This window comes from Erithacus rubecula, assembly GCF_903797595.1.
Source record: "Erithacus rubecula genome assembly, chromosome: 6".
Classification (NCBI taxonomy): domain Eukaryota; kingdom Metazoa; phylum Chordata; class Aves; order Passeriformes; family Muscicapidae; genus Erithacus; species Erithacus rubecula.
Genome location: NC_136688.1, coordinates 11,551,945 through 11,564,825, shown reverse-complemented (window position 1 = coordinate 11,564,825; position 12,881 = coordinate 11,551,945). Strand labels below are relative to the sequence as shown.

General features: G+C 41.0%; 1 protein-coding gene across 1 annotated transcript in view; it reads right to left on the bottom strand.

The window, feature by feature from the left end:
- SHANK2 (SH3 and multiple ankyrin repeat domains 2) overlaps window positions 1–12,390 on the bottom strand; it is a 274,142-nt gene extending 261,752 nt beyond the window's left edge. Inside the window, 2 exon segments of the mRNA XM_079307962.1 lie at window positions 9,876–9,992; window positions 12,227–12,390. The gene's annotated coding sequence lies outside the window, so the exon portion shown is untranslated.
- Between the last annotated feature and the right edge of the window lie 491 nt (window positions 12,391–12,881).

Below are 12,881 nucleotides of genomic sequence, written 5' to 3'. Positions count from 1 at the left end.
ATGACCCCAGCAACAGCTTGCACATGATTGTGAAAGAGAGGGGAATGCCAGAAGTTGGTTCTATGTGGAGGCAAAAGTCTTCTATTTACAAAAACTACCCAGCAACATGATTCCACTTTGCATTTTGGATGTTGACTGTGCTGTCCAGAGCTAACACTAAGGAATAAACTTGAAAACCAGTGGCTTGCAAAGGGATGGAAAAACTCTTTTTAAATTAGAGTATTTATATATTGGAAATTCATAGGAAAACAAAAATAGTGTCTGACTTCTTGATGAGCCTGGGTCTGTTACACAGTAGAAAAACACTGCAGGAGTGAGCACCTGCCCTCTCTCCTGTTTCTGCAAAAGGATTCTCTTAACACCCACTGGCAGACAAAAACCAAGTCCCCTCCCAGATCCTGCTTTTCCTTCTCCTCAAGCACAGGATCAGTGGAGCAGAAGCTCCTTTTTGTTCCAGAGCCTCTGATGCATCCCTAAATAAATCTCTGTGCTGTGAAAGCCTCGTTACTGCACATCCCCAACACTTCCTCCAGCAGGCTTCCCTTCCAGACATCATTTCCATGTGTGGCCAGGCAAGACAGCAGGGCCGTGCACAGGATCATCCCTCTGGAAAAACACCAACCACGACGGGCAAGGTGCTTTTCCCTCTGCAAGAGCTCCAGTGGGAGTCTCTCCTGCACCTAACCACCCACTTCTAACATGTTTGTAGGAATGGAACACCTTCAGGAATTTCTGATCCTTTAAAAATTTTGGCTGAAGTTGAGCAGTAAATTCCAGAGCCATTGGAAAGTGGAAGGAGATGGATAAGGAAGAGAAGAAAGGGTGACAGTACAGTCACACAAGCCATTTTCCTGATCAAATCCATCTCTAAAATGCCAGGGTAACTCCAAGCCAACCCAAACAAAGGATGCAGTTGGTGATTTCCACCAGACTCAGTGCTGAGCAGTGAAGGGATATGACATTTTTGCAGTGTGCACTGTAGCAGTGGTAACTCAGTTCAGGGAGCAGCAGAGCTCCAGCCATGCACTATTTATTGGTCTCTCTCCTCAACTCCTTCTCCCTTCTCTTCCCCCTCCCCCCAGCCCAGCAAATCATCTGGGATGCTGCCTCCCTAGCCCAGCTGCTGCCACTGCTGGAGGAAAGCCCTTGCTGTACTACTGTGCTGCAGAGAGGACATTCCCAAAAGATCTGACACATGGCAAACCTTCCCCAGATCTGTCAAAATGAGAAAACGTTCCAAGAATTGTGTGAATTTTAGCAAGTGGAAAGAAAATGTCAAGATTTTCCTGTTCCTTTCTTCACAGTTTAAGGGATTTTCCAAGCAGGAAGGTAACATTTGGGGGCGTTTCCTTAGGCCCAGGTACACACCTAGGAAATTGAAAGTTACTAACAAAAAATAAATACAACTACAAGCATGCATTTCTTCTGAATCACACAAACAAGTGAACAAAAATCATACAACCCTATTAGCAATCTCAAGCAGAATATTTCTGCCTAACTTCTTAATTCTCTCACAATGCCAGAGAATTCACAGGTTCTGTTTCTGAGCTGGCTCCCAGTTGACCAGCCAGCTTATCTGTACAGATGCCTACACAGCCACAGAGAAACATTCATCTCTGTTAATTTATAAGGACGGCACAGAAAAGGGATACACTGAAACACTCAAAAATGAAGCACTTGCACAGTGACAGGATGAGCACCACTAAATTAATACAACTTCAAATGACACATTTTATCCATTTAGTCTTGACTTTTCTGAACACAAACACTGCCACAGCATCCTGTTTTCTCTGTTGTCAGGTACATAAAAATGTCATGTGCCTCAAAGACCCTCTTAGTGGCACATAGGCTCGTGTTTTTCCTAGCAGCCTCTGAAATGAAAGGTAATTTATACCCAATGTCTACAAATGTGAATACCAGTAGAGTTCATTGGACAACAGAACACTTGACATGACTCACTTTAGTTAAAAACCTGCTAAAGCAGGCCAGTTGTGCCACATGGAAGTCCCGACTTCTGCTTTAACAGAAAACTCATGTAATTTATAGGGAGCTGAAGGCACTGTCAGGCTGCAGGCAGTCCATTAGTTTAGCAATTCTCAGAGACTCCCAGATGTCTTTAGACCCCAAACACATAAACACTGAAGTCTCCACTTTTCCCCAAGTTAAATTGAGAGCTCAAATACTGAGGGAAGCAATAAGACCAAGGCTTGTGTCTCCAGCACGTGACAGATTCAAAACCTGCCCGGGAGAGATGTAATAACCAAACCTGATTTGACTCCAGCTCAGCAAAGGAGGCAATGAGCCGAAAAATGAGTGCAGAAGGGAAGAGCTACCTGAGATTTTGGGAGGCTACTCTCAGCTAAACCTGCCATTATGTAAAGCCAAAGCAAACAAAGCCTGGTCATGAGGTGGAAATGAAAACAGAAACAGGAAAACTGCTCAAGAAAGTGGAAAAATAGTTATTTTCTTCATCAGGAGACACCATATTTGGGCACATATTTAAAATTCTAAATAAAATTCCACATGGACCTTTTCAGAACTAAATATGAAGTCTACAGCTGCTCAAACACTAGCTAGAATGAACTCACATATTTGTGTCTCTCTTTGGTATTTATTTCTATGCTCCATTACTCTAATCTTTTTTTCCTCAGCAGCCTAAACATAATGGCCTAAATGCTTGTATATTGTGTGGCAGGAAAGAATGATCTTCAGAAACACCAGATGCTTTGTGCCTTCAGATTATTCACTGCTTATGGCAGCAAGTTCATGCTAGCAGTAAAAAAGTAAATATCAAAACGTAATTCCTGTCCAAATCCCAACAACAGAAATATGCACTGCTAATTTCATATACATAAAGACAAAGAACCTCCCACACATTGCTTCCTTGAAGGCACTTAAAGCCACAACATATAAAGAATAATATTATTCTAGACAGGTCTAACATCAGATCCTGCATTTTGGCTGCCTGATCATGAGAGGTTAAAAAAAAAATCTCTCCTTTCTATACTCATTTAGACATAAAATGACAATATATTTAAAGTAGTATGGACTAATGCAAATTATCAGTAAACAGTGATGAAAGAAAAATGTGCCCTCAGTTCATGGCTCATAATTATTTCATTTCCCAAATACTGCAAAAATCCCTGAAACTGCTAAATAATAAAAGCTCTCCAAAGAGCCAGAAGGTGCTCCCCTTGGATGTAATTTTTCATGTAACTGCACAGTTCTGTCCAACTCAATTAATTCAATCCTAAATTCTGCACTGAACATTCTTCTGGTCTTTTGTTCTGTGAGTAGGTAGAAAATTTTGAAACTCAGATTCATAGGAAAACTTGTACCCATATCCTACCTATCCTGCAACAAGATGCTGAGCTTTAGCTCAAAGGAAAACTTGTTGATTGTATGTACCAAAAAAAGGCAGGCTGGTGGATTTTTAGACTTCAACACTTTCCAAGGGTTGTAAATGTTACTGACCAAAAAGAAAAAAAAAATACTTCCAAGCAGTGAATGAAACCCACAGATTCTGATTACCTAAAAGGGAGAAACAGCCTGAATGCACTCCCAGTAGCAGATTTCTTTGTTTGCTCTGTTTTTAGCAGTCCAGATGGCTCTGTTTTATTTACATGTCCCATCTAAACAATCACTGCTGCATTGTGGCAACACTTGTCACTGTTGTGACAACAGGAGGGAGATCTCTCCCCTCAGTAACAAATCACAAATCACCAAGGGCAGCTGCAACCACTGCTTCTTTATCATCCTTTTCAAGACAGGAATTCTAGTGAAAGATGGGAATCTATTAACTTTGCTGGCTGAGCTATGCTAAGTAGAGAGAGATGAAAGATGGAGTAATGAAAGGGAGAGAGCCCAACATCGTGACTGACCTGTGCAAGGACAGCCCTGCTGACCTGCTCACAAATAAATTATTCAGCTGCAACTCCACTGGAACACACAGGTCAACCCAGCCCCAGCCTGTTCAATTTCTTGGCAACACATTCAGGTTGGTAAAAGTGGACTGGATAGTTATTTTGGGGGGTATTGGGTTTAAAAATAATTTATATCACTAGCAGTATTTGAGTAAAAGAGGAATGGAAGCTAAAGTGCAATATATTGCACTTCAAAGTGCAATATTTTGAATAATTCTCAAATAAGTATATCAATCTCTCCTGGAAGATTAAATTGTTCTTACTAAAACTACTATGGCAGTCATCTCAATAATAATGAAAACATCTGTGCTAATCTAAAATTTAGTGAAGGTCAAGCAAGGCAAGCACTACACATAGAACAAAGGTTGAGAGCTGCAGCCATGTGATCTCAAGAAATTTATCAGACCTAATTAAACTGATGGTGCATGGGCTCTCTATGGAGAAAATTACAAGCAAAACAAGTTTTTAAAAAAGGGAAAACCACACACAACTTAAAAATTGTGCAGATTGCTTGTAAAAATACAGGTTGTTCAGCTTCTTCCAGATCAACAAGATCTGGACATGGACCCCCTAATCCAATCCAAGTTGAAATAGGATTCTCTTCTTTCATTTAGGACCACAGATAGCAACAACCAAGGTTCAAGGAAACTAGAAGCACAACAAATGGAAGAATATAAAGGCTTTCACACCTTAGAAATTCACAAGCATTTTGGACAGCCACACACAGGCAATGCATCAAGATAACAATCTTGGTTTTAAAAAAACAGGGATAAATTCTGAGTCTCCTTAACAACGCACCATCCCCAGGGAAGTCACTGCTCCCAGGCAAAACATCCCTGATAAAGGGATGGGAGAAAAGAGAATAAAACTGACAGATGTACCCAAATCTCAGTGGAGAGCTCAAGCTGGACCAATAAAACCCACGCCAATCAAGCAAATTATGCAACGCTTATTTACTTTTGCTGAAAACACACTGAAATGCTCATTATCATAGAATTTCAGCTGGAAAAGAAACCTCCAAGAAGGCAGCTCCTGACATTTCATGTCAAGGACACTTGACTCCAGCTGTCTGCAGTGGAGCAGACAAGAGACACGGCTGTGTCACACCGACTGGCCCTCACTGAGCACATCATCTCCCTGTGTCACCTGTGCTACTGACATCCCCCATCTCACACCTGTGCAGTGAGGTGAGCTTGGCATCCATGTGTCAGCCCTGCCCTGGCTTCCCTCTGCTTGTTGCACTGGCTCTGGGTGCTGAATCTAAGCTCTACTGCCTTGAGCTCTGGGGAGGTCTGAAGAATACTGTCCCTTCTCTGAATCACCACAAAGTTCATTTACTAATATCAATAGAGCCACAGATATTTATATCTGAGACACAGATACAAACTCCTTACTCACATAGCATATTGCAGCAGAGTTCTACCAGGCATAGATTCATTTGTTTGGCTTTTCCAGATTGCACAGAACACCACCTATTCTTTCTACAGGGTGTTTATTTAGAACTGTGTCCCCACTCATATCAATGTAATTTAAGGTCTTTCATTTGCACAAACTTGGCACTGCCTAGAGTACACAAAGTGTAAACACAATTGAAGCACACACATTTTTCTCTCACTTTCAAATGTGGGTTACTCTGTCCTTAGTCATGTGTTTCTTCTATTCAGTTTGTTCCCTTCCCTGGTACAGGTTAGTCAGTCATGCCCTTGTGACTTAGTTTTGTTATCCACAAAGTTGTTTGTTTAAATACTCATAAATACTATTAAATAATACAATACTATAATACTTCAAAATTAAGGTATTGAAGAAGTCATACACACCTATAAAAAGACAGTCAGCTATTACAGAGCAGTAATGCTAACATGGAGATTGCTGTATGGAGAACTTACCTTCCACGCTGAAAATATGAATGTTAATACACCCCTAAATAACATATGGCGATGTAGCCTGTTAAGTGAATTCAAATATTCAACATACATGGAGTAGCTGCAGCCTCTGAATGATCATCACCTTGAAAAACAGTGTGTTTTAATTCAAATGCAAAGAGAAACAGCCCTTCCCTTCCTCGCCCTGAAAAGACAAGGTGTGTGCCTGTCAGGAACAAAGCAAAACTAATGTGCACCATGGCACCCTGACCTGAGACACAATGACAAAGTACACCACAGTAAAAAAAAAAAAAATAATAAAAGAGAAAGTCCCTGCAACTTCAAAAAGCACATTTGTGTGTGTGACATACAAAACCACTAATTTGCTGAAAGATATATAAGGCACCCATTAAGCAATTATTTAATCTCCGGGTGACAGAGAATGTTTTCCTGGTTATGTGAATGGAAGAAAGAGCAGCAGGGAGCACAGAAGAGCTGCAAAAGCCATTATTGACAATAATCCAGAGTAAGATCTGAGCAGCCTGACCATCCTGAGCTATCCTGGGGGTTTCCCATGAGTGCTCTTCCTCCAAAGAACAGCTCTGGGTCTTCCTACAGGGAAGGAACCAGGAGTTGTCTGTGGAGCTGCAGCAAATACCAAAACTTCAATCACTCTCTGAGAATTTCCAGCTTAACTTTCAAGAAAATTTGGGAGAAATCTGAAGGAAGGAGAGAAGCTGGCAAGAGGGAGCAGCAGGAGAGAGATGACTGGGCAAGGAAAAGGCAATTTGAGTAGGAAGTTGATTAACATGAAGTGACACGTGAAGTGAATTGGGCAAAACCAATTCCAAACACAGCACTGGAAATGAAGCTGATTATTCCCAAAGCAAAAAAACAGTGTTGTGCAAATGTCAGTTTTCCATGCTGCATTCACATGAATAACTGGGATATTGGGGAAAAAAATAAAAAACAAAGTAAAAAATATTAAATAGCAGTATAAATATGTAAAACTCAGGCCCCGGCCCTACACTCTTCCTTCCAGGACAGCAGTGTGGTGTAAGTGGCTGCATCCATAGAGCACCTCAAGCTCCTACCAGCCATATCCTTATATTTTTCCTATTGGCATCATGAACATGATGGCATTACCAACTCCAGACAAACTGGGATATCCTTCAGAGGACAAAATACATGACCACTTCGTGTGCCTCTTAATACTGCTAAACACAATAGGAAGCAACCTGAAACATGCATCATCACTTAGTGCAAACAGGATCAGCTGTTAACAACCTATTAGCAGCACAATTAGCAAATTGGATACTCCCGCTCATTATCCACTGTTCCACTTGCAAACAATATTTTGAACAGATTAGAACACCACCTTATCAGTAGAAGTCCCACCTGAGATGTAATATTTCCAATCAAGAGCTTACCAAGTTTCCCCATAATGCACTGAGGTTAATTTTTGGACTTCCTAGAAGCTCTGAAAACCTGGCAACCCTCAAGGCATCATTTCATAAAGAGGAATTTTTTTAAAAAAATCCATTTCTCTATTCCCCAAGTAAAGCCCAACTCCTAACAGCCTTCCAACACCCATTGTGCTGGCAGTGCTTTGTTGCCAGCTTTGCTGAGGTCTTTCCCCACAGTGAGCAGAGAAGAGCAAGGCTGAGGAGGAAACTCCCCAGTTCAGCAGCACTTGGATGCAGTGGTCTGGGCTTACCCCAGTCCTGCTCACAGAGCAGCAGTGTGAATCTCTTTGCATTGTTCCAAGAAGACTCTTATCCCTATTAAAAGCTTTGTCTTTGTAGTCATATTCTGCAAAGCCCACACAGTACAACATCCACCATGCAAAAAAGTCCTTTATCTATTCTTAGTCAAATTTTAAACCCAAATTTTAACTTCAAATTCCAGCTTGCATCTCTCATGGTGAAGAGCTCATTAAGTTCCCAACTTAATCCACTGTCTTCATGATATTACAGCATATTTGCCCTATTGGGAAAGTCCTTCCTTGAGCATCAGGTATTCATCCAATAAAGACTTTAAAAAATAAAAAAACAGAACAATTTTCACTCACATTGACTGCACTTCATAAGCTGCTTTATAAACAACAATTAAAATGGGTTGGGGTTTTTCCCTTGGGACAAATTGCATGTCAATACAATGGGTATGACAAACTAAAGCCTAACTTAAAGATTTTTTTTTTTTTTTTTGCCGTGATAAAATTTATCATAAATAGTTACTTACTGAGAGATTATAATAGAATAAACCATTTACCAAAAAAAAAAAAAGAAAAAAAAAGAAAAAAAAAAAGAAAAAGAAATCCAGATTCCAAACTGAAAAGCTAAAACTACCATGTAGGTGTCAAGCAGGTTTTTAATTTTAAAAAGAGACAAAGTAATTTTCAAAGCAGAAGCTGACAGACAGGAGAGAAGCTGAAATACTGAACAGCAATTTCATAAACAATTCAGCTGAAGCCAAGTGCTAAGAGGGCTAGGAAGTAAACAAAAATAGCAATTGCAACAACATTGTGGAGCAATGCTTGGGTTAATGATTACACTGACATGGAGTATAAATTATGAAAAGTTTTTATTTAGATTACACTTCACAGGACCATTTCACACTTCCAGCTGACCAGTAAGGAAATGTTGATATCTGAAGATCTCAGTAGGATATTATGTTCATTTTAGGTTAAAAATTATAGACTCTTAGTGTCAATAAATATCAATTAAATTAATATACTACTGCACATGTAATTTTGTAGTCCACAATATTCTGCCACACTGAATAAAGTAACAAGCATGAACAAACAAAAAAAATCAATATGTATTTTCTCCTAAAAAGGTATTAGTGAGACCCAAACTGCTGCATTCAGCATAATTTGCACTGTATTTTGTCCCATCTGACCTGGCAAGTAAGGGAGCTTTGCAAAAAAGGGAGTAATACATAATTTGATTACTTTAATTTCACTAAATTTAATACCTTCTTTGTCAATCTGAAGTCTCATGGGAGGAAAGTTTCAGAGTAAGCATCAAAGTTTTTGCCCAGCTTTGTTGACAAAAGAGAAAGTCATATCAAACAGGTGGATTACCACAGGAGAGAAGATTTCAAGTAAATGTTTAAGTTTTCAGCTGAACTTTGAAAAAGACTCCTTTTTCTCTTTTGTGCTTTGAAACTTAAGAAGGTGTTTATTTCAGGAACTCATTAAAAATGAAGACCATATCCTCTATAGAAGGGGAAGTGCAAAAGCCACCAGTCACAGCATTGTCATATACAGACATTTGGGATTAAAAATATAATCCTCTGGAAAACAGAGAAACAGAGTCCCATGATCCAGCTCCATGGGATATCAGGCACTGCACTGACATCACACAGCTGTGTGGGAAATACCACTATCCTCAGGAAGAAAATTGGGAGGAAGCAGAAAAAAAGAAAAAGAAGAAAAAAGCAATACACTGCCTTGGACTGTGTTTGTGTGCTATGAGTCTTTTAGGGACCTTGACACATTTCTTCCACGTGGCATTTAAGGGCAGCTCTCTCCATTAACACTTGTAGTTTTGAAGTCTGAGTATTGGCATAAATAACCAACTTCAGCAGAGCTGCTGACAGCAGCTGAAGACCTCCAAGTAGGGAAAATAAACACTTTGGTTCCTCAAATGTTTTCCCTGGGTTCTGAAGGGTAAAAATTTCAGTTGGCTTTATCCTGCATGCTCAGTTTCCTTGACTGACAGGCAAAGTGGCATACACAGTGCCACACATTTCAGACCTGATTGTACAAGTGTAAATGCCAGAGGAAAAAAAAGGAATTTGCCAGAAGTTAAGCTGCTCCATGATAACATTTTCTAATACTCATTTAGGGTGATCTTTACTACCAGGTAAACACTATGCTGATGGCAAAGTGGTGCACATTTGCCCTCTGTAACACATGAAAAATGGTGAGCTCATTTAGTTCTGCAGAAAACACAGAAAAGCCAGCATCCACAATGTGAGACAAGTCCTGTGAGGTGAAAGGCCAGGAGGGATATGCAATGCTGACCCTGCAGGGGCTTTTTTTTCCCCTGGAAGAAGCCTCTGTGGCACTCCCCTGTGACCTCACCTCTGAACCCACGAGCAGAGCAGTTCTGAAGGCGTTGCTTGAGGACGGGCCTGCTCCTCTGTCCTGGTGGGATGGTGCCTTCCAATGAGAGAACGGATCCAAGGGGATGGAACAGGACTGGAAGCAAAAAGCAAGTAAAGTATTACATTTCTGTGAACTCCTGACTTCCCGAGTAGCTTCCAGGCTAGAGAGATGTTGATGGCAAGAACAGCTCCATTCCTTCCCTTGGAAACCCACAGCTGGCACATCCTGCTTGTCCTAATAGGAATTACATCCTTATAACCTGCAGCAGACAGAGAGACAAACTTGTCCACCAAAAAAATGTCATTCCACTTGAAGCTTTTCATCTTTGCCAGGTCTGCCATGAAAAGGGCAACAAAGGGTAAGTGAGCAGCAGCAGTAGGAAGGGGGATATCATCTGGCTTATGTTTTTCAGGCTGTAGCATGCTTCAGAAAACCCTATCCCAGTATTTCCTGGAGAAGACAGAAATTGTCCAGTCCACTACACTGATGGCAGCATCATTAAAGTAATGCACAGAAACAAAATTCATAGCAACGTGCTACACCCAGTCCTGTCCTACAAGGATGTTGTCTCGTTGGATAGAGATCATCTCAGAAGCCAGGATGTTTTCACATAGCCAGGGTTCTTTAGAGTGCACTTCAGAATCTGCTGTCAGGAGCAATGGCCACAGACATCAACACACGCCAGGCTAAATCAAGGGGCCAAATTGCTGAGCTTGTTCCAGCAGTGCCATGCTCTGGGGGGCTCCAAGAGGAAAGCAGCTGATCTGAAAGACCTGCTGGAAGATTTCCACAAGCCACTCACCTGCCTGGTTAAAATTTACTCTTTCTGGAGAACTCTAAGCTGTAAGGATGTGCCCTGGGAGTAATCCAGAGACTGGCAAGTGGCACAGGTTTTAATATCCTTCATTTTCAATCAGATCCAGAGAGGAAATGACCAGTGGGGGCATGTGTCCCCATTCTTCCCCATCTGCAGCACAGCAGTGGGAAAGACTCAGGTGGGAATGTTCTGTGGTGGAGGAACACAGTGCACTGGATTTTGATCAATTGAAAAACATCTCCATGTGTGGCCATAAAACACTTGAAAACAGCAGGGAGATGGAAAAGTGTTGGTACACATCAGTTTTAAATCAAAATGTGACTTAACCAAAACTCTGCATGGTTCCCAGTGACACACCCTATTCACATCACTATCTTTCCCTGGAAAAGCTGCTTTCAAAATACATGAGGAACATCAACATAATTCACTGCCAGGCCACTGCACATCACAGTTTCTGCCATCAGCCCTCATTCAATATTGGTTTCATGGGATCTGTGCTCAGGCTTTTCTCATCACTAAAGCTTCTCCTTGTACCCAGAAGAGCCTTATTTAAAATTGTTTCATTGCATGTCTTGTTTAATTGAAGAATTTGGTTAAAAATTAAGTTGGAGCTTGTGTATAAACACACCATCAAGTGACACCTCAAGCTACCAAGATGTAAGTCCAGCTTTCTTAGCAAAAAAATACTGAGACAAGACTTTTAAATTATTCCCCAAGAGGGGGAGAATCTTTTACACCTAAGGCAACATCAGAGATTTTCAGGGGCAATATTGACTAACTTTGACTTCTAGAGCTTAGTGAAGAGAGTACCAGTTCAATCAGAAATGCAGGAAGCCAAAAGATTGCATTTGGAGTAAAGCTAAATTTGGGAAAGCTTTTATATTTGTTACGTGGCTGGGAAACACAGACATCAGTTTTCCACTAGAAGCAGAGATTCTTCTACCAGCAGGATTAAATATTGGCATTTTAAGGACTTTTCCTAACACTTGTTGCCTTTTCCACTACAAATACTTTCTCCCTGTTTATGAATAACTTTTAGTCATTTCTCTCCATCTCTACTTCTCCTTTTTATTTAAGATCTGCCCTCTTTCTTCCTTTACTTCCCCTACATTTTTCCCTCAGTACTCCAATTTGGCTTCTTTCCAGCTGCTACCACCAGCTATGAGAAATTATCCAGGAACAGATCTCCCTACCAGACACAGCAATGTGAAAGTATCATCTGCAGAATTCAAACTATTCAAGAGTTGCAGAGTCTCTCTCTCATCCCCAGGTAAAATTCATTTCAGTAGAACGCCTAGATGATTTGAAATATTTATATTGAAGCAATAACACAAATTAAAGGAGGAATATCTTGAAAAGATATCAGATTAAGGACAATTGAATGTATTCTGTTACATGCTGGTGACTGAACTTTAAATTTAAATCTTAAGATGCTGGTTTCACAGCTTCGGAGTTTGACTAACTGGTTTTTTAAGGCTCACTTTCAAAATGTACTCAGACTAAGCATTACCTGTTTGTAATTGACAGGATGTTAGTCCCAGAAGTGCATTTCCAACTGCAATCCCATTACAATTTTCTCCTGTTGTCACTGCTGATATTTTGTCAGTAAAGTTTAATTAAACAAAAGCACTCGTGCACTGTGAGTCTGAAATTGTAGTGACTAGCTGGCACATGAGGTGAAGTGCAACGGTGCTAGCAAAACCCAGATTGCAATATTTAGAATCCAAATACAAGAATGTAAAGGCTCCACTTCTGACAGCAAGCCTGGTCACTCGTACTCCATTTTGGAAGGAGCCAGCCTGGTCAGTTTCACTCTTTTTCTAGACACAACCAGCCTGGTTAGTCGCACTGTTCTGGAGAAGAGAGAGCCGAACACGTGGGAGGGAACTGTGTCTTTTGGCCCTGGGGATGGAGCAGAGCCACTGGCCTATTTTACTGAGCTGTGGAGGCAGTCACAGTCTCTGGTGACTGTGAAGTGGTGCTGGCACAACACTGACTGCTCAACTCAGCACCCCATTGCTCAACCATGAACAGCTACCAAGAGTCTCCTGGGTGCGTCCAGTGTCCTGATCGCATTCCTCGCATGCTACAGCAGGAGAATCCATGCTCAGGAATGAACATGAGAGCACTGCCCTCCTCTGCTTCTTCTCACCACAGTGAGGATG